Below are 22,582 nucleotides of genomic sequence, written 5' to 3'. Positions count from 1 at the left end.
TGGCAGGCTTGATGATTTTTCTTCGAATGTTTTCAGTTCGATTACGACTGGTTTTTCGTCTTTTCTGCTGGTCTGGCGAGGTTTCAATAGAAATCGGCGGACAGTTTTTGTATGGCTATCCCCCAATTATAAGTGATATTATTCCAACAGTTGATACTGTTCCTATAGTTATCTTCCGACTAATTTCTTCTTTTTGATGATCCAGGGCAATTAGTGACATTTTCTCTTCGTTTTCTTCCAATCCTTGGCCCCAAGGTTCGAATTTGTCGATAATCGTAGCTGGATCTTGATTCTGTGCGAACGAATTTGGAGCTGCGTTGTTGGTTTTCAGGCTCGAGTTTAACGTTTCTAACGATAGGTTAAAACTCGGGGCAATGAGGTCTATCTTTGTTGATTCTCTGGCAATCCCACGAATAGTGTATTCGTTACACGTCGCTTGGCATCCCTGATGGATATGTATCAGGCCGGTGCTATTAATTACCTGATTTTCGGCAGTTTGTCCTGGACATCTCCATTGAATATTTTCCTCCTTGCACGTCGAATATGCCCAGGTGTTTTTCTCGTTCATTTTTATCCAAGTTAATTTGCATTTTGGAATTATTCTTATATTACAATTCCGTAGATTTTTGGTTTTCGGATTCATCAATAATTCCATCTCGCAATCTACCTCGTTCACCAACTTGGTTGTTTTGGACACGAGGTCTGGTGGGCATGCCATGTCTGGTCCGATTGGCTTGCAGTTGTTGATATAATCTTGTTCAGCGAGAAAATATTCATCAAACGATGGTTCTGACACGAGATATTTCGATGTTGGTTGAATTGTCAATGTTGATATTTGGTCTCCAATTTTCTCAGGCTTGGGAAGTGATTTCAGCTCATATGCTAACCATGGCGTCTGATCGAATAGTGGAACTGTAATTATTATCAGGAAATGTCCATTTGTTTTTCCTGTTTCCACTGTGGACACCCTGGCTAGTGTATTGATGTCCATGTGATTCAGAGGTTGAGGTGGGTTCAGCGTCGGGTGTTTTTTCATCATGTCAGCGGTTGCTTGATGCAGTTGTTTGGCTGACACTGTTAAATACGTGAGTCTACCCCATTTCGCTTCTTCTATAATCTTTTCTGCGTTGTTTAGAATACGTAGATGGTTGGTCATCAGGTGAATATGTTCGTCTCCAGCCATTGAGAACAATTGGATTCTTTGTAGATCGCTCGATTGTTTATTTATTGCATGCTTGAGGTAGGCTGATGTTCGGACCAGTTCCTTGATCCTCTCGGTTATGTTTGATTCGTGTTTAAGGATCTCATTTATTTCACTCTTGATGATGTGAGTGTTGTTTTGGGATAGGTGTATTAATTCCCTATTGTTTTGATATAGATTGTCTATTTCCTTGATGATGTGCTCTTTGTCGCTGTAGTCCATGGTCTCAAACAGTTCTCGAGCTATTGTACCTACGAATCCGAACCAGGGGCTCTTTTTGTGTGCGGTTTTGTGAGTCGAATTCTTCTAGTTGTGGGTCCTCGAGGAGTTGTCTTAGCCGATGTTGAGCTTGTTGAAGTTCTGCTTGTATTTCTCTATGGCTGTTGACCCTCAAATATGATGTGCAGATTGAATGATTGAATTTCGTTGAGCATATTCCGTAGGCTTCCCATAAACTTTGGTTCGAATGTGGATACATATTCACCAGTTTGTCGATGTTGATCGAACTAATGAGTTGCCATTCTTCGCGGATCAGATGTATTTTCTTGAATGGATCGTAGAGTAGGCCTGGGTTGGCCTCCATTGGCTTTATTTTCGTTTCTCCTGCGCTCCATGCCAGATACCCCAGTCCCAAGAAGAGAAGTAGTACGGTGTTCATGTTGAAATTGTATTGGCTCTTATATACTGAAACAAACAACTTGGGTTTCTTTTTAGTCAAATTTTTCGCGGCTGGCTGGTTTAGCCTTATTCGGGTGGAGTAATTTTCGTTTCCCATTTTCTTTTTCTATTATTAAATTTCCCATTTCATTTATTTCGACTATTTCGTATGGACCGGTATAGTAAAGGTCTAATTTATTTTTTCTAGGTTCCTTCAACGTGTATATGAGGTCTCCTACACTAAATTTTGTTGGGTGTATATGTTTGTCGAATCGGATTTTAGACTCGTGTTTAGCTCTCGTTAAATTTTCCGCAGATATTCGTTGAATTTCGGAAATTCGACTAATTAAGTCTGCTAGATAATCGTTATATGATTCGATTTTACTGAAGTCCGGAAATTGAGTTGGACTTCGGGCTTTTCTTCCGTACAAAATTTCGTATGGTGTAAATTTTGTGGCTGTGTGCACGGTGGTGTTATAATTCAACATTGCCATTGGGACATACCGATCCCAGTTACTGAATTTATCTACATAAGCCCGGAGGTAGTCGATTAAAGGCTGGTGAGATCGTTCCAAGGCTCCGTTCGATTGTGGATAGTATGAGGAAGTTGTTATTCTTTGAATTCTCAGTGCTTTGGCTAGCTGTTGAATTAATTTGCTTGTAAATGAGGTGCCCTTATCTGATAGAATTACGCGAGGGCACCCATAAAGAGCGATATAATGATTTAACAGGGCATCTGCAACAGTTACTGCTCTGATATCAGGGAGAGGAACTGCCGCAGCTGCTTTAGAAAAATTATCCTGGATCGTTAGGATGTGTACATTTCCGTCAGGGGTCATGGGCAGGGGTCCTACCGTATCTATACTAATTTTTTCGAAAGGTTCGAAGGGTGTGTCTGTGATGAACATAGGCTGTTTGGTTTTTATTCGCGTGAGTTTATTTTTCTGGCATATCTCGCATGCTCGTATATAATTGTAGATTTTATCTTTCATTCCTGGCCAGTAATATTTTTCGCGAATACGCCAATATGTTTTTACCACACCTTTGTGGCCCCCTATTAGGCTGTTATGATTTTCCTCAATTATTTTTGTTCGAAGGGATTCGTCTGGTACCTCGACGTTCCCTTCGCACAAGGTAATTGTTATTGGACAGTCTCTTAGTTCGTGTAATAAATAGGCTTTATGTCTAAGTCGTCAAATTCGTCCCCCTGCTTTGCACAGCGAAACGAATGAATGTCGTGTTTGTGCATTGACTGTCGAAGATTTCTCAATCCTTCGATCAGGTCGATAGGGTCTAATTTTTCGAAATGTTTTGTTTTGATAAATACCGTAAAGATTTTACAACGACCTAGCTTGGTGACGAATACGTCCCCCTTTGTAGGCTTTGAGGCGTGAAGGTCATCGGCATTTATAAATTTTAAGTCGCGGAGCAGTTTCGCTACGGGTTTTATTATTTCGCAATCAGCTGCTAAAAAGTGTACTAAGTGGTCTCGAGCGTAAGTAAGCCCGTCTCGGCTGGTTGAAAATTTGATTTTTATGTCGGACCCTTTTGGCGGTATACTTTCGTCTGAACTCGAGGGTGAAGATATTCTTGGTCGATGGCGCCTTTCGGCAAAAACATCTTCAGCCTCTTCGAAAGTTGGAGGGTCGTAGGCGACAAATGGTGGTCCGAATCGCTGTTCCCTACGTCATCCCCCACTGTTTTATTCCCGCTTGTAGTTGTTTCGCGTCTAATTTTATTGGAATCGCTAGGCTTTTCCGAATTGCTAAGTGATTTAATATTATTATTAGCCTGTGAATTATTTAGTTTTGATTCCGTTTCGATAAGTGTGTTATTGGGGTTGGCCGATTCGGTTCCGGCCCTTTCGGTTATTGCTTCGCCGTTTTCGTCTACGATTTGGCCGCTAACATGGTCATAATGGATCCCCATGGCCGCTAATTCATCGGGAATGAGGACTCTTCCGAAGATTGGGGTTCGGGGTTCTGGACCGTCTCCTAAATATCCCGCGAATCGCGATCTGTTTACGTTCTGGGGAGTGAAAGTATTTATGTTTGACTCATTTCTATCGTATGTATCGGTGACGTTTCTGAAATTAATGTCGTCTGTTTCAGTCGAGGGCTCCGGTTCTATGATGATGGGCTTTTCTGCTCCGCTGGAATCTCCGCTTTTTCCGCTTTTTCCGGTTTCTTCTGGACTGATATCGCTGCTTGATCCTTCCTCAGGGTTTTCGCTGTTGTCTCTTAGAAATTCGTCGACATTAATTTCGGTTGCAGTGTCATTGTCTAACGAGTCTTCTTCGTTACTCCAGAGTGGAGGCATTTTGCTGAGTGCTTGGCGGATTGTTTTTGCTATCTCAGAACTTGTTCGTTTTAATTCGGCTAACTCTTGGGGAGTGTAGTTGGATATCGCTTCTTCTCGTCGGATTTTCTTTAGAGCTCGCTCCCGATGGGTGTTTTCCGGTGGTGGCCGTCTTTTGAGGAGTTCATCAAACATTTCTATTAATTCGTGCGTTGACCGTCGTTTTTGTGGAACCCTTATTTCGCTGTCACTTTCAGCTGCTTCATCCTTCTCTGCCTCGTCGTCCCCCTCTTGGCCAATGTCAGGTGTTTTATTACTTGTGCTTGGTCCTGGCAGGAAAACCTCGTCGTCCCCCTGTTCTTCATTTCCGGCTTCTTGAATCTTCGGATCTTCTGAGGTTATATCTAGATCGCTGGTTTCGTGATAATTCACTTTTGGTGGGACTCGTGTTTTTCCCATTTCTCTTTTCCTAAGTCGAGAGGCAATTGTTTCTCTTACTTCGGGAGCGCTGCTGACTCGTGGTCTATTTTTTGATTCGATAGGGCGACCGGGGCGTTTGACCGATTGGATCGCCTCTTCATCCGAGAGATTTTTATTTAATCTTTTTGGTTTTGTTAAAGCAGAAATCGGTAACGCTAGAGGATTATTTTCGGTATTATTATTTATTGTGAGTTTTGGAGATTCTGGACGCCCTTCCGGGTTGTAAGAGAGCCCTTCCGCGTATTGCTCGGTGATCTTATGCCGGACTACGACGTTAAATTTGTATCTACTTAATTTAGAGCGCCATTTAGCTTGTCTTTCGGTGACAGTTGCACTATCCCTTAACCAGGTAACGCAAGGGCTACTAGTTATTAGAGTAAAATGTTTTTGTAGATACGGTCGGAATTGTTGAATTGCGTAAACTATTGCAAGGCATTGTTTTTCTACGTCAGTATATCGGGTTTCGGTGTCGTGAAATACCCTTGAAACGCAAGAGACTATTTTTCTCCATCTTTTTCCGGATCGTCCCCCACTGTCGTCGCTTGACTGAGAATTCCGGATATTCCCGAGTCCGACGCATGGACAGCTAGGATGAAAGGTTTGTTAAAATCTGGGTATTTAAGGAAAGAATCTTCGCAGAGGGCATTTTTGATATCGTCAAATGCCGTTTGCGCTTCTTCAGTCCATATGAAAGGTTTCGTTTTTCGCGTAAGATCTGTTATGGGCTTAGCCCTTTCCGCGAAATTTTGGATGAATCTACGATAATAATTGGCGAGTCCCATAAATTTTCTGGCTTCTGTATGATTTCTAGGTCGCGACGCGTTTTTGAGTGATGAAATTTTTTTCGGGTCTGGTTTTATACCCTCTTTTGTTATTACGTGACCCAAATAGTCTACTTCCGGGCAGAGAAATTTACATTTTTCAGGTTGGAGAGTGAGACCCGCTTCTCTCAATCTATTGAATAATCTTTGCACTCTCACCCCATGTTCTTCTAGGGTTTTACCATAGCTAACTAAATCGTCGATATAAATAAATAATTCCGTCCCTCTTAACCCGCTTAAGGTGGAATCCATCATTCGTTGGAAGATAGATGGAGCGCATTCTAGGCCAAAAGGCATGCAACAATATTCCCAGTGGCCATCTGGGGTCGAAAATGCCGTTTTTGGCGCATCCGCGGGATGCATTGGGACCTGGTGGAAACCCATGGCGAGATCGAAGACGCTGAAGAAGTTAGCGTCGCCTAACTGGTCTAAAATGTCGATAATTAGAGGTAGAGGATAGGCATCTCCTCTAGTGATTTTATTTAGTTGCCTGAAGTCGATAACCATTCTATATTTTTTTATAGAAGGATCATTAGATTTTTTTGGTACGATCCACAAAGGTGAGTTGTACGGAGAGTTAGATTTTCGAATTATTCCCTGTTTTTCGAGATTTTCGACCTGCCTGGCGATTTCTTCCCGATGTTCTGGGGAAATCGATACTGTTTTATTCTCACCGGTTCATTGGTGGTGGTTTCAATCCTGCAGGTGAAATTTTTCGAGCAACCCAGCTTGTCTCCGGGAAGATGAAAGACGTCGTGATTTTTTCTATAAGCTCTTGGACTTGTTCTTTTTCTTCTTCATTTAGATGACCTAGGGGTATTTTCTGAAGTATGGTCTTAATGCGTACTTCCGGATTGGCTATACGACTAGAATTTTCGATGGAAGGGTCATCGGACTCGTCCCCGTCTGAACTAGGGTTACTGAACTCGAAATCTTCGAGTGCTTGGGGTCCGATGTCTATGTCGACTGGATTTGAATTAAGATTAATGACCATACACGTGGCGTAACCGTCCTCTACCTTGACGACGGCCTCTCCTCCAAGGACTCCATCCGGAAGTTTCATTCGAGGGAGATATCCCTCGTTCTTTTCGAAGTCTTGGACTGGTATTGCTACTACCATTTTCATACGAGGTGGTACTGTGTAGCTTGAAGAGGGCTTTGTTTTAAGGCTAAAAGAGGTTGTTTTTGTTGGAGAAGATAACAAAACCAAAGTTTGATTGTCATACGAGATTTCAGCTTTTTCGGTTTCAAGGAAATTGTTTCCCAGGATTCCCACTCCGGGAATGGTAAATCCTCCCGACAAACCTGAAATTCGACTTCGATATGGAGAATTTTCAATTTAACTACTCCTAGGGTCTCAAAGGTACTGTCGCTGAGGCCTCGGAATTTTCTAGCTTTTCCGGTGTCGATAATTGTTTCAGGTTTTAACGCGGATACATTGACGAGGCATACATCCCCGCCTGTATCGATGAGGAATCGCTGGTAGTTACCTAGGAGCAGATTACACGAGATATATACCTTTGGCCCAGTTCCTAGAGCGAGGATCTTTTGCTCGGGGAACCTTCGTGGGTTGATGATCGGTATTGGTTGAATAGGTCTGTTTTTCATTACTAGAGTATTCCAGTAAAACGAGATAGTTACGCGATTTTGAATGAAAAATTCGTTTCCGAGAATAGCTTTATAACCGCCGGGTGGTTTTGGTACGAGATGGAACGTGATTTTAACTCCGAATATTTTTAGACTGATAGAACCGGTTATAGGCATTGAGCTTGTAGCTATACCTCCAACTGCTCCTGTATCTTCGATGTTACAGGGGACTTCGTCGCACAGTTCTTCGATGCAGAGTAAGTTAAGGTCGGAACCGGTGTCGAGAAGGGCGTTTACTCCGCCTTTTCGAAGTCCTGGACTACGTAGATGGACTGTAGGGCCTCTTCCTGTAGTTAGGCACTTTGGTTCGTCCTCGCCTGGGCTCGTAGCTCTCCTGCGGTCATCAATTGAGGATTCTGCTGTCCTGCTGGTGACGTCAAGTTGTTTTGGATTGGTTGTTGTTCTGGTCTCGGTAGAGACATTGGTTCCGTCATAGTCGATTGATGTTCTAAGACCTGCTTCTGGGAATTTTGCAGGATTGATCGAGGGTATTGATTTTGATAATTTCGGTATTGACTCCTTGGATATTGCTGATAATTGTTGGGAGTCCTCGCTGAAGTAGACGGAGACTGGACGGGCATACTCGCCATTGTCTCCGGTTGACGAGCGCCCGATCCGTTTAAAGGATCGTACGTGTCTCGACGTTCTCCTTTTGGGCAAAATGGACAGTTACAAATTATCGTTGGGTCCGATTTGTGCCGTAATTTTGCCTCTTCCGAATCTTCGTCTTCTTCAAAGCGTACCGCCCTCTTTGTAGGACCTGGTACTCCTGGATGGAAACGATTTTGGTTATAATTTTGGAAAGGTCGCGGTTGATAATAATTTTGAGTCTTAGGCATATATTGTGTATTTCGCTCGGTTCCGAACGTGAAAGTAGAGCCCATCATTTGTTGTTCTACTTGATAACCCGCGCCGTAGTGACTGTCAGGAGCGTAGTCTTCATATGTGTCGGGAAATGGGTCATCGTAATACCGAGGAGCGCTTATTCTTGGACCTTGACTATATTCCTGATATGCCAAGGTGCGGGGTAATTCGCGATAATTGCCACGATCGTCATAATCACGAGAAGATCTCGGCATTTGCGGATAATGTCGGTTACCATCTTGTCCGGGTCGTCGGTGAAATTCCACTGAGGGTGGAAGTGATTCTCCGGGAGTGAGTCCATCATCTCTCATAGATCGTCTTCGTTCCGGTCTTCTATACGCGTCGTTTTCGATGGCGAGATACATGTCATTTAACGTTTCGGCTCTTCTTATTTTACATAGGCACCGTAGGAAGTCTGGTAGGTATTCGTATAGGGTAGTAGCCGCTGTTTTCTCAAATGTACGTTTTACTACGGCCCTATCAGCTTCGGGAGCATTGAGCTCTATACGACGAACCATCTCGCTTAGCCGGTAATAAAAGTCTTCGATGTTTTCCGTATCTTTTGGGGCCGCAGCAGCTAGATTTTTCTGCCACATGATATATGGGTCGCCTCTCTTGAGTTTTCGACCTAGGACTAGTAAGATATCTTCTACCGAGCCTAATTCGACATGTTCAACCAATCTCTTGGCTCGTCCATATAGTTTTTGGGCTATACGACGGGCGAAGAAGTCTTGGTTGTCTGCTGGGATGCTCGGTAGCCAATTTCTTACTATCCCATCGAACAATTCGAAATCTTTTACTGCGTTTGGCCCTTCCCCGTTAAAATAGGGGAGGGCATCGTGTAGCTCTTTGGCCTATGTTTGAATTTGAGTGTTAAGAAGTTCCTCGTTTATAGAGGTGTCTACGCGGAAAGTTCTCCTAGCCATGATTCCGAACGGAAAATCGTTCGAACAAGGGACAAAAAAACGTTCCTTCTTCGTCCTCGAAGGGTTCCACGGTTCTAGTGTGATCTAACTTGAAGTAAAATTTGACTATTCTGGGTAAAGTTTGAATTTAGACGAAGGTTGGGAAGGAACTTTTCGCTCGAAGAACTCAAAATAAAGGAAAAGTTAAAAATCGAATTTTATTTGATTTAAATCGCGATATATTTTTATCGGTCACTAGGTAAGTAGGTCGCAGCTGTTGAGTGCAATAACCGGAGGAAAAGATTAGCTATCGTGTATATAGAGTTACAGAATATTGAGTACGGACGGATAGACACGGAAGAGTTGAAGGACGTGTGTTTACTATAAGCAATTTCAAGATAGTAATAAAGGAAGAATCAAATATTTTACTCAGACAGTAATGAGTAAAATTGAAAGGAAATTCTAACACCTTGACCAATTCCTAGTTTCCAGCAAAAAAATTTTGAATTTTATTATTAGTTTTATATAAAAAATTGAATATAAAAAATTTTAAATATAAAAATCTCAGACGAAATTTCAAATAAGATTGGAGTAAAATTACACCAATGTATGAACACTAAAGACTGAAGTTAAATTTAAATTTCGCTTACTCAGCGGAATGTAAGATAATGAATTAATGTAAGTTCTATAACAAGATTTTATAATAACAAAAAAAATTTCTAATAGTTTTCTATTTATGTGAGCTCTTTGGAGTTCAATTTTCGAAGATTTGAAAGAAAGATGAGCGGATAAGAATTTAGGTTTTTAGGTTCGAGGTGGAGATTTAGGGTCGATCGGATGGAGTTTGTACTCGAACGGCGCTTTGATGGGGGCTTGGATTTGGCGAATCTTTAATATTGTTTCGTAAAGTTCCGCGACGGCTTTAACGTTTTCTATAATCTTTGGCCCACCAGCCTTTTTATCGGTTACGTTCTTCGCGGGTTCAGTATCTTCTTCCCAATATTTAGTTTCTATCAACGGGCGGTGATATACCTTGCCGTTGATAAAATCTGAATGAACTTGTTTTAAGTGATATCGATAGCCCGAACGTCTATTCTTTCCCATCGGCTCTTTAAAGTTTTCAAAAAAATTTCTACAGCATCAAAAAATAAAAACGTCAAGTAGTCGACGCAGTAACCGATCGCAAAACCAAAATTTTGTAAATAAATTGATTTCCCCAAAAAAAAATTTTTTTATTTTAAAATTTCGGGTCACGACAATATAATTCGATTTCTAGGGGAAGGGAGAAAAATTTCTTATGGTATTCGTAACCGTGTACCCAAAAAAAACTTTTAATATTACAAACGAGGGAAAGAAATTTCAACAAAAATATTCAGTATCACAAAAATTATATACAAAAAAAAATGTTGTTATTCAAATAGTAGCATCTCGTGTCAGCAGAGATTCCGAAGAGAAAAGAAAAAAATTTTATATATATAAAAACAAATAGATAAAAAAATTTCGAATTTTTAAAATTTTCTTTCTTATTTTGGTAAAAATTTTATTTTTAGCCAGATAAGGTGTGATCGAGGGAAGGTGCTAAATTCAAAGCACCCTTCCCAAGAGTTAAGTTTTTGAAAGTTTCTCAGCTAAAGAAAGTGCTGTTAAGCACCCTTCCAGAACTGGAAACCTTTGTGTAGAGAAGGTGCTAAATTCAAAGCACCCTTCTCGTAATGTGTAAGTATAAGAGTAAAGGGTTCAAAATAATTTTTACCCAAAATAAGTCCTTGTTAACTAATTTCTAAAAATAGATTAAAATGATGAAAGACAAAAATGAACTTCTATAAATAAAATTCGAGTAATAGAAGTTAAAATAGTATCCGTAAACTGCTTAATTAGTAAACAAAAATTCTTTAAACGGACGTGCAATATTTCTGCTGACAAGAGATACACGTGCGAGTTCCGCGTGATGCGAACCGCACCTCGGATAAAGAAACGTCAGCGAATCTTTATTTTATTATTAGATTAAGAAAGGAAAATTATAGGAATGAAAAAGATGATTTAGAATGAAAAGAAATGATTTTATTTTAAATTTTATAACTCCAAAAAAAGATGCAAACTAAATTCTTTAGCGAATTATAAGAAAATTTTGGTGTGAACAAAAAAATTTGTTAAGCAAAATTTTGAATTTCTGGTGTTGATGATATATATGAAAAGATTTTTCGAATTTTAAATAAGACTTGAAAATTTATAAAATTTAAGAATAAAAGAAACTGATAAATTTAGTTTTTAAGAGAGAGATTTTAAACTGTCAAAATTAAAATTTACTTAACAGTGGAATTTACTCGATTTTAATAAGAACTTAGATAGTTCGAAAACGAAAAGAAGAATAATTTTTAGAGAATTTAAATTTTCTCAAACGAAAGTTAAATAATTTCGTACTCGTATCCAACCGCTGCCACCAGTGTTCTTTATGTTATGTCCAAGGGCGTTTAAGTGGTAGCGTAAACGGTGGAGGTTTGGACTAACGGCTTAAAGAATACGCAACGGAGTTTTTAATTCCGTTGTTTTAATTATTTATGTGGGACGTTTTCGACGGACGAATTTACCACGCCTTCGTTTGAGACTGATTACGGAATTTTATTAAGAAAAGGTGTACTTACTCTTTGCAGGATTTTTAATTATTACCGGATCCGTGATTCCGGGGCTGCTGTTAGCGCCTTTTCCTGGGTTGGGCCCTCTGATCGGTCCTTGCGGCGGATAGAGTAGGATGGATTGGGCTGCTTATTTTTACGAAATGAATTGATTCGAACAAATTTCACTTCTCTTGACATTTATTTTTATAGACACTAAAACTCTTACACTTTAACAAATATGAATTTTAACGTAATTTAATCAAATGAATTTTATTAATTTGATTGAGCTAACGTCCTCCAGTCCCCCGTAGGGTAAAGTGCGCAAAACTAGCTTTTAAGAAATTTTGAATAACTTAATGACCGGATTCTCGCCTAAGTGCAGAGCAAATTAGAACTTGGAGATTCCGGTTCTTTAGGATTTATTTACTGGCCGAATTCTCGCCTAAGTGCAGGGCAAATTAGAACTTTAAGAATGCGACTCTCTAAGATACTTAAAATTAGTACGTGGCCTGCCGGTTAAACCGCGTCCAAACTTCCTTTAAGTGCAGTGCAAATTAAAGCAAAGGACTCTACAAGGCACGGGCCCGTCAATTAAACGCGGAAGTCGAATTAATTAACAAAAGACCGGGAGCGGTCTCCGTTTCTCGTTTTTAAATGCTCGCGGTGCTGAGTTTGCAGGAGTCCCCGCTATTCAACCAGCAGTCACGTAGCTTCTATTTTATTGTGGCTTTCGCGCATGGAGAAGTCTTCCATCTGCGCGGCTGATTTAAATTTAAAAAGAAAAAATTTTCGGGTGGACATAACATCTATAAATTTGTCGTTTAATGCTAACAATTTTTAGATATGTAGAAAATTTAAGTAAAAGTATAATTAATAAAATTTTTCTGTTACTATAAATTTAAAAAATTTTTTTCACTATAATTATTTAAGTCACATTAAATTTTTATATAACGTATATAATTTTATAGTACAATTAATATATTAATAAATTAATATTAATCTTGTCTTTTACTTGTATATATATGTCTTATTGTCCTTTTCTCATATATACGTTTTATATTAACATTAATTTTGTCCTTTTCTCATATATGTCCTTTATCTCAAATATAATTTCATAGTCCAATCAAATTGATATGTCTTATATTAACATTAATTTTGTCCTCTGTACATAAAAGTCCTTTATTTACAATATTCAAGTCAATGCTGTCATCCAATTTCGACGAAATTCAAAAATAAAATTAAATCTTTTTAAATTACAATAATTTAATTGACAGTCAATCGTTGTTTGACATTGACTTGCTTCTAAAACTTATCCTCTGTTGAGTTGGATCTGAAAATAGAAAAAAAAATTAATTAACATTAATGAACATAATTAGTATCTTGTATTATAAATATTAAATGTAATTCTATAACAATTTAATTCTCAAGCATTGAATTACCTACATTGTGCCTCTAAACAAATTAATTCGGAATCATCGTTAATTAAGATGCATACTGAAATTTCGAGGTTATTTAAGAAGTTTGATACTCATTAAATAATAATATGTGAATTTAAAAATACAGCGTGAAGCTTAAGATACCAATATACTCTTTATACATTAAAGAATTAACTGTTATTACTTATTTATTTAAATTAAAACTTACTTATATTAAAGTCAGCTGAAATAAAAAATTTCTGCGATAGTATAATTGTAGATTTTTCTGCAAATCTACTGATCCATTAATTATAAATTAAATAGAATAAATGGAGCAACAATATACACGAATGCACATTCAAATATTTTGATGAGATCAAATTAGACAGAATTTAAGTTAAACAATAAATATTTATTTACGAAGTGTTGACGTAAAATAATAGCAATTGAATTTTTCTGTCATGTACGGTTAGAAGAGTTGTTAATAGTATAGATTATTATAACACAATATATACTATTTTTATATATATATATATATATATATATATATATATATATATATATATATATATATATATATATATATATATATATATATATATAAAGCGGAAAAAAGTACAGCATAGCCACAGCACAGCACTTTTGTAAATTAATAATGCTAACCTCTAAATACCGCCATGCGCGTCCCGCCAAATTATTCGATCCCGACTAAACTTAGCAAAACAGAGTAACATATGTATAATATAGTAGATAGATATAAGGCAGGCAATGCTTTGACGATGTGATGTCTATATACGCATCGAGCAGATGACACTACCTGTCGAAGCACGATTTCAAACGTACTTTAAATTATTTTAAGTAATCTCATCTTTTTAATATATAAATCTTTATTTGTTTAATATATAATAATATATTAATATTGAATATATTATCTTGATTATTATATTATAAATTGAGATATAAAATTAAGATGAAATGGATGTATCATTAATTTATTCGTGATGTGATTGGTCGAATATATCAGCATGAAAATAATACATACACTTTATATTTAGGCGTGCGTATATAACTCTAGTTGTAATTATTAAACATCACGAATAATAGATCAATAAATAATATAAAAATATTTATTTCGATAAATATCATTTAGTATATGTTGTAGCTTATACTTTTAAGTATATTATTCAATCGTTGTAGTGTTGTCATTTAACCTTAATTAATTAATAGTAAAATTTAAATTATTAATAGTTAATTACACTAATGTATTATAAATTCATTTCGTTCTATAGCTATGCTGGTTAGAACTATAACGGTCAACGAAATAATGATAGGTCGGATAATTTGAATTAATTCAATTCTAAAATATAATTATTAATATATGAACACTGAGGTTATTATTTTTATATTTTTTATTTAAGAACTCACAATATTCAATAAGTACAAAATGAAAAGGTTTGATGAAAATTATAATATATAATTGCTATTATAATTATAGACTTTTATACTGGTACATCAGGTATCGCATAATAACAATTATAAAATTTATTATATAAAATTAAACACTTAATTTAATTTCATAATAATAAATGAACATTATAATTTAATGGCATAATTTATCGTAGATAATAATAATTTTCATTTTCATGAATTTAACTATCAGTTAAAAAATAATAAAGATCAGGACTTTTACTGAAATTGCAAAATTATAACTATTAATTAATGATAATTGAATTTTTCACATCATAATAAAAATACTGATTATATAAAAAATTTTTTTTATAATAATTATTCAAAATTAGATCTTGCAAAAAAAATGTCAGATTAATTTTTCTTAAGATTAATCAGACAATCATAATTTTAATCTTAAGATTTCTATAATTAGTGAAAATTTAAATTATGAGTTTTAATTTAAAAATTATAATGAAAATAAAGGCCATAGAAAAATTTATCAAAGACATCTAATTTAAAAGATAAAATTTTTAAAAATTTTTGTTAGAAAACTTGTATAAAATCAATATTTTTGGATATAAAAATATCAAAAATTTAAATTTTTTCATTAACAATCAGCGGAACTTTTGTTGAAAATCTTATGAAATTAATAAGTCTCATTCATTATTGTTAAAATATATGAAGTAATAAAGTAATATGAAGTGTCGATAAGTAATCTAAGTTAATAAACTCAAATGGTGCTAAATAATTAGATCCATAAAAATGTTATTATTTAAAGTTAATATCACTGTGTAACTTAAAAATAGTTAATGACTTCGGATATTTATATGGATTTTTAAAATTTTTTAAACATCATTTGTCGACAAATGATTACTCTTAAATTTAAATAGTTGTTCTTATAAAAAGAAATAAAATCAAGATAATCTTACTTAAGACATGTTATAAAAGATTTCATAAGAAATGTTATAAACATTTAGATGTCTATGAATAAAAAAATAATAATAGTGCAAATATTATGCCAACGAAAAATAATTTGAAAAAAAAAACATTATTCATAGACAAAATAAATTGTAAAATTTGTGATGAATTAAAAAAGATAATTGCAGCATCATAAAGATAGCAAATAATTTAATCCATACGAATATATTATTTTAAAACTACTATCTTTAAATTTAACAAAAAACCGTGCGATAAATTAGTAATGAATATTATCTTAAAAATAAACAATATCTTTAGCAAATCGAGTTTTGTTTCAGAAATAATTATTATCTCTCATCTCTACTCTTTGTTCGTGGAAATAATAAATAATCGTATTTAATACACTACTGGAAAAAATTAAGGGATCAAAAAAAAATTCCAAATTTTTCGGTAGTTTTCAACAGGCCGTAACTTTGAGAGAAATGGTCGTACAGGAAATAAAAAAAAAGGAAATTGTAGCTCCAAGTGTCTAGTTTTTGGATTAGAACTTCAAAATTTCGTAGCCTCCGCGGTTTCTGAGTAATTGTAGAAAAACCAGCAACAAAAAAATTCTCAAAATTTTTTTAGTTTTTTTTTTTGGTCTACGGGCGTGGAAAAAATTTTTTTAGCTTAACCACCATAAGGATCGGATACTTTGTTCATTTAGCTTTAATTTCTTTTTTAAACACCCTGATACGTCCACTCCTTGCTGAGATATCGGTCTTCAAATGGAAAAGGATCTTTTTGTCTTTGATTATCGATATCTCAGCAACCAATGATCGCACAGAAAGTTAAAGGTGGGTTTCAAGAACTTGAATGAATTCCCTTAACGACTGTCCATTGTTTTTTCGAAAAAGAATTTTTTTCTTTCCGTCACATGAATTTGAAAATGCAACAAAAAAGTGCTTTTAGTGGTTTTTTGGAAAATCAAGCGCTGGATCGAAAATATTGAGGAAACCACTAATGTTAAGTGTGCCTTTTACAGTTCAATATGTCCACAAAAACCTACACAGAATCAAATTAATCCAGCAAGCCGTTTTTTTGTTTCACTTGATCGAATTTTTGAAAAAATTAAAGGATCACGTTTTTTGCTCTGAAAAGCTCATAATTTTTAAAAATGAGAAAAAAAATTGTTTTTTCGAGCTTTTTCCACATTTTTGTTCCAGAAAGTGCTTAAATTGAAAAAAAAAAAAATTTTTTTGAAATTTTTTCTCTTGAAAAGTTTAAGAAAACAATTACCGCCGGCATTAGCGTTATCCAAAGCGTACCACGTGGAGGTCGCGCGGTCGGATTTACGCTTCTGTGTGTGTGTGTGTGTGTGTGTGTGTGTATGTGTGTGTGTGTGTGTGTGTGAGATATTTCAGGAGAATTGAGACCCGGTGGCTCGTCAGTTCCACCGTATTTAATGACTCCAAACTCATTCTCTGAAGGTTTTTGTTGGTTCAATACCGGGTATTACCACCCCTGTTTTCAATAACGGCTCTCAAACGTTCAGCCATGTTTATGCAGACGGTAATTTGAGGCTGCGGAATGGTATTCCAAATGTGCTGAAGCGCGCGCTCCAAAGCAGCTAAGTTCTGCAAATTTGGATACTCTCTGCGCAACCGACGGCCCATTATGTCCCAAACGTGCTCTATGGGGTTGAGATCTGGACTCATTGCTGGGTGTCGCAACAATGTGATGTCATGCCGCTCAAAGAAGTGCCGGGTAATGTTGGCTGTGTGTGGACGTGCATTATCTTGCATCAATATGAACGACCTCAGATGTTGTCGTCTGCGCAGAACAATGGGCCTTAAAATTTGGTCGATGTCACGTCTAGCTGTCAAATTTTCGCGTATAATTACCAAAGGTGTTCTCCAATTTCGTGAAACGCCGCCCCACACCATAACTGATCCACCGCCGTAGGCAACGACTGGACGGACAAAGTTCTGGCGAAAACGTTCTCCACGACGGCGCCAAACGAGAGGACGTCGATCGTTGCCATACAGATTAAAACGAGACTCATCAGTGAATAAAACATTTGTCCATTCCCTCAAGTTCCAATTTCGATGATCGTAAGCATACGCTAAACGAGCTCGACGATGTCTTGCTGTCAACAGGGGTACACGATTAGGATGTCGTGCGTGTAACCCAGTTTCACGAAGACGATTGATGATTGTTCGAGAGCAAATGTTTCGCACTTGATGCCGTCGTCGCTGTTGCTGTTGTTGTTGCTGTTGTCTGCTATTGGGGAAGTTTCGAGCGACAATATTCGCATTGACGAAAGGTTGTCGTCGAACTTCTCTAACAATTGTTCGATCATCGCGGGCATTAGTGACTCGATGGCGACCTTGTCCGGGGCGACGATGATATTGATTCGTCTCTTGGTATCTGGTATAAGCTCGAGATACGACAGATTGACTTACACCCATCCGGATAGCAACTGCATGTTGAGTGTAACCTTCGTCGACAAGAGTCACTAACCGAGCGACTTCCACCTCCGATAAATGTCGTCTAACCATGATTAAGAATCAAAAGTCAGAAATTTTCAATTTTGACCAAAAAATTAAAAAAAATTTTTTTTAGCGCAGAGGGATTAGTTTTGAAAAAACTGTTGAATGAAGCGATTTGCTAAGGATTCACAAAAAGAAAAGAAAAAAAAACTCCGAAAAGCGTATGAAAAAATCGAAATTCGATTGGGGGTATTAACTTTTTTATTAATTTAATTAAAAGGAGATCAGTAGAATCAAGGAATGCAGCGGTGGAAAGGTGATAAAAATCATTGGGCGATGGTTTTTGAGTTTCCTTAACTTGTTAAAAAAATTTTTCCAAAAAAATTTTTTTAAATTTTTTTCGAAAAATTTTTTTTTTTTTTTGAAAATTTTTTTTTGAATTTTTTTTTTTGAAAATTTAAGCACTTTCTGGAACAAAAATGTGGAAAAAGCTCGAAAAAACAATTTTTTTCTCATTTTTAAAAATTATGAGCTTTTCAGAGCAAAAACGTGATCCTTTAATTTTTCAAAAATTCGATCAAGTGAAACAAAAAAACGTCTGGCTGGATTAATTTGATTCTGTGTAGGGTTTTTGTGGACATATTGAACTGTAAAAGGCACACTTAACATTAGTGGTTTCCTCAATATTTTCGATCCAGCGCTTGATTTTCCAAAAAACCACTAAAAGCCCTTTTTTGTTGCATTTTCAAATTCATGTGACGGAAAGAAAAATTCTTTTTCGAAAAAACAATGGACAGTCGTTAAGGGAATTCATTCAAGTTCTTGAAACCCACCTTTAACTTTCTGTGCGATCATTGGTTGCTGAGATATCGATAATCAAAGACAAAAAGATCCTTTTCCATTTGAAGACCGATATCTCAGCAAGGAGTGGACGTATCAGGGTGTTTAAAAAAGAAATTAAAGCTAAATGAACAAAGTATCCGATCCTTATGGTGGTTAAGCTAAAAAAATTTTTTCCACGCCCGTAGACCAAAAAAAAAAACTAAAAAAATTTTGAGAATTTTTTTGTTGCTGGTTTTTCTACGATTACTCAGAAACCGCGGAGGCTACGAAATTTTGAAGTTCTAATCCAAAAACTAGACACTTGGAGCTACAATTTCCTTTTTTTTTATTTCCTGTACGACCATTTCTCTCAAAGTTACGGCCTGTTGAAAACTACCGAAAAATTTGGAATTTTTTTTTGATCCCTTAATTTTTTCCAGTAGTGTATTTTAATCTAATGACTTCAATTTCAATTCTTACGTGTTAATATGAAAATTTTTATATAGAGACTGGTTAAATAATTTATCCTTATTATAAGTGATCCTTATTCTACATATCACAATAGGCAGTTTTGAGCTGAAGTCAAAATCTTAATTAACATACGATTATTTATATTACATACTAACAGTCGAATGGTCAACGTTTTTTTGTGGGATGAGGCAAATCGTCATCTGATTTGCGCTTCGGGGTATAAAATCCCATATTGTTCAGATCATCTTCGCTCAGTATTGGTTCGCTAATGATAGAATTAATTTGACTAATCGACTGACAGCTAAGGACACATCCTTCTGCGAACAATTAATTCGAATTAAAATATTTATATTTTTACTCACACTAAAACATATCAAATTATATTACAATAATTACCAGTTGAATTGTATTCGCAGTTGATAGAGACCTTCATGCCTTTAACCAATTCTGGTTTAGCTTGAAAGACCCTGATATGCACTCGTATTTTCCATTCATGATCGACAATTACACCGCTGCCGCGACTTCCTCCACCGAATGTTACGAGCTGGAAGGGAACCTTTATCCATCCGATCACACCTGTACATAATAATTCATTAATTATTACAAAATTACTATGATAGATTATTATTAATTTTTTCTAAATGCTATTTCTAATTACTATTAAATGTTTTTTTATTTAAAAAATAATTTTTTTTTTATTTAAAAAATATTTTCATATTTTCTTACGTATTTTTTTATTACTCTCTACATTGGCCACATCTTGGATCAATACAATATCCGGTTCAGGATTTTCGCCAGCGTCGGTAGTTTCCTCCAAGAATTTTTCGGCCTCGAATTTGATGTCAGTTTCCTTGATGAGTTTCAGATCAGTACTGTAGTTAGGACTCAAAGATCCTTTCCATTTCGGATTAGCAGGATGAACCAATGCCCGTGAAATAGTGACGATCTAAAATAAAAATAAATTAATAAGTAATCTCTTGGTATCCGGGGGGTTTAGCCCAGGTCCAGTTAGCTACCCCTTTCCTCTTTAGAAAGGGCGCCACTGGGATTTTAGACACCGTGTCCCAGAAACCGGGGAAGCATGAGAGGGAAAAGACAGGGTCGTGAGAAGTCCGAGAAAGGCTGTAAATAAAACTGAGAAAAAAATTATTTATAACAATTAAAGTGGTTTATTCAATCGACTCTACAAACTTAACAATTTCCTTAATACTAACTTAATTGTGAGAACCTCTCACCTACGTTGGCCTTTGCCAATTTATTCAAACCTCGTCACTTCGACGGAATACCTTAAAATCTAAATTTTCCCTCGTCAACCTGACAGCATATCAAAATTCTCAATTTTCACGTCAACATGACGGATTCTCAATTAAACCTAATTCCACGTTAACCTGACGGATTCCTTATTCTTTCATTTTTTCTTACTTATCTATTACATCGTCCACCGGACGCTAACTCAAATTTTTCAACGTTTATTATCTCTAAGTTTTCCGAAATTTTATTCCAAATAATAATCAAATTTTCCTAACAGCTCTGAATACAAAATTATCGAATTCACAAAATTTATCACTTGTCGATTTTCTAATTTATTCATTTCCTACGATCCTAATCACAAAATCTACAGAATTACTTTTCCAAATTTCTCAACCAAAATTCTTCAACTAAATTTCACTAAATATCTTCTGACAATTTCTTTCTTTAATAATTTCCTAATTCCCAAATTTCCTCAACTCAATAATTAAAATTGCTTCGTTAAATTTAGCCAAGCGGCCTAAATTTATCCTTCCACAATTGCCAAAATTTTACACATGACTATAAATGACGTTTATCCGAGACTACGTACTTATTCAATTTTATTATCAAATTTTCTGAACTAATTTTTAAAATCATTTTTGATAATTATAAACAAAAGACCGAATTAAATTTATTTAATTGCTCATTTGCAGTTATTTAATAAAAGTTTTTAGTTCTATTATCTTAATTACTAAGTGACTTTGACGAACTTAACTCGATTGGAATTTGCTAATACGTAAAGACTACCCGAGACGATTATATTTATTCTCAATAAACTTAGATTGGTTAATTCGGCCTAATGACGATTAGAATGGCCTGAATAACCAATTTACCTGAAGTTCCAATTAATTCTGTCAACGATGGGGTTGTCCAAGAGCAAGTAAAATTTTGTGAACAGCAACTTCCTTCAGCTTCTCGAGTCCGTCAATTCTTTCCTCGTCTCCTCGATCTTTATTATATCTCGTACAAATTTTCTCTGTAAATGCCGATAAATAAATAATGGATCAAATACAAATTTCGTCAGCCTAAAGGCCTGACGGGATGAAATTTAATAAGGATTTAGAATATAACGGCTCGCTTCGTTCCTCTCTTTCGTGAAGCCTCGAGCAAATTTTTACTTACCTAAATTTTGATGGTAAGTTTTAGTAGTCGCTGGGCACTGTACACTCACAAGCCTCGTCCGCCAAAAGGTGCTGTTTTCGTTTTCGCCGGCTCTTTTATAACCTCTCTCTCAGGTTCTCGAATTTTCCCATTATCTCGTTCCCGTTTAGATTTTCTGGGGGACAGCGGTGGGGACTTAGCGACCCGTACGACCCGGTGACGAGTCTTACAACTAGCTACTCACGCTCAGAAGGTACGGAGTAGTCCCTACTCACCGCGACAAGATAACAGTGACACAAGCCCCGCGCGGGAATTCAAATTCCCTGTTACATCTTATATAGAACGTAAATTATAAATGATACACAACATAATAGATAAAATACATACAGATCGTTCACTGATTTGCGGTGACCATTTGACAGCATTAACTCCCCACGACAATATCTTCATTCGGCGACCTTTACCGTTGTTAACATAGAATTTAAACCGTTCAGTGCGATCACAGTACTGTGTTCTAACGAATGTAGTACCTTCAACACACTCGACATAACCCCGAAATTCACTAAAAAGAAGATTAGACTTTCATTAAATATATGCTTCAATCGTCAAATATTTAAGTTAAAATTCATAAAAAAATATATCTATGTAATTAAATAATTAAATGTTTTATCGAAATACAATCTTAGAACTTATCAATATCCTTACGCTGTATTATCATTAATTTCGTAGGCGTCAATCTCAACGGTCGCAGTGAACCAGCGAATCCAATCCTCACGAGATTTCGTCATCTTTTAATCCTTTTCTGAGAAAAATTATTAACTATTTGATAAAACAAAAATATTTTATTTTTAAGATATATTTTAATGTTATCTCAAAATATAAAATATAAAAGATATATTTGACTACACGTGTTAAATTTCTGTTAAAATTTATATTAAAAATTATTTTGATATCGCGTACACCCGACACTTGTAGAATCCACGAGGAAAAAGAACTATAGCAATCGTCTCCTCGAATTTTTTTATAATAAATCTGGTGTTATTTCCATGAAGCACCAATATTCATAAATTACAGTTTGATTTTATCTCAAAATAGTGGCCAGACTGTTAAGACCGTCTTTTGTAAAAACCCAAATAACTTGATTGTAATTTAAGTAA

The sequence above is a fragment of the Cotesia typhae genome, unplaced genomic scaffold (assembly GCF_013202065.1).
Source record: "Cotesia typhae breed Kobodo isofemale line unplaced genomic scaffold, CoteBio_Ctyphae contig_34, whole genome shotgun sequence".
Taxonomy (NCBI): domain Eukaryota; kingdom Metazoa; phylum Arthropoda; class Insecta; order Hymenoptera; family Braconidae; genus Cotesia; species Cotesia typhae.
Note: the sequence above shows the minus strand (reverse complement) of the source record.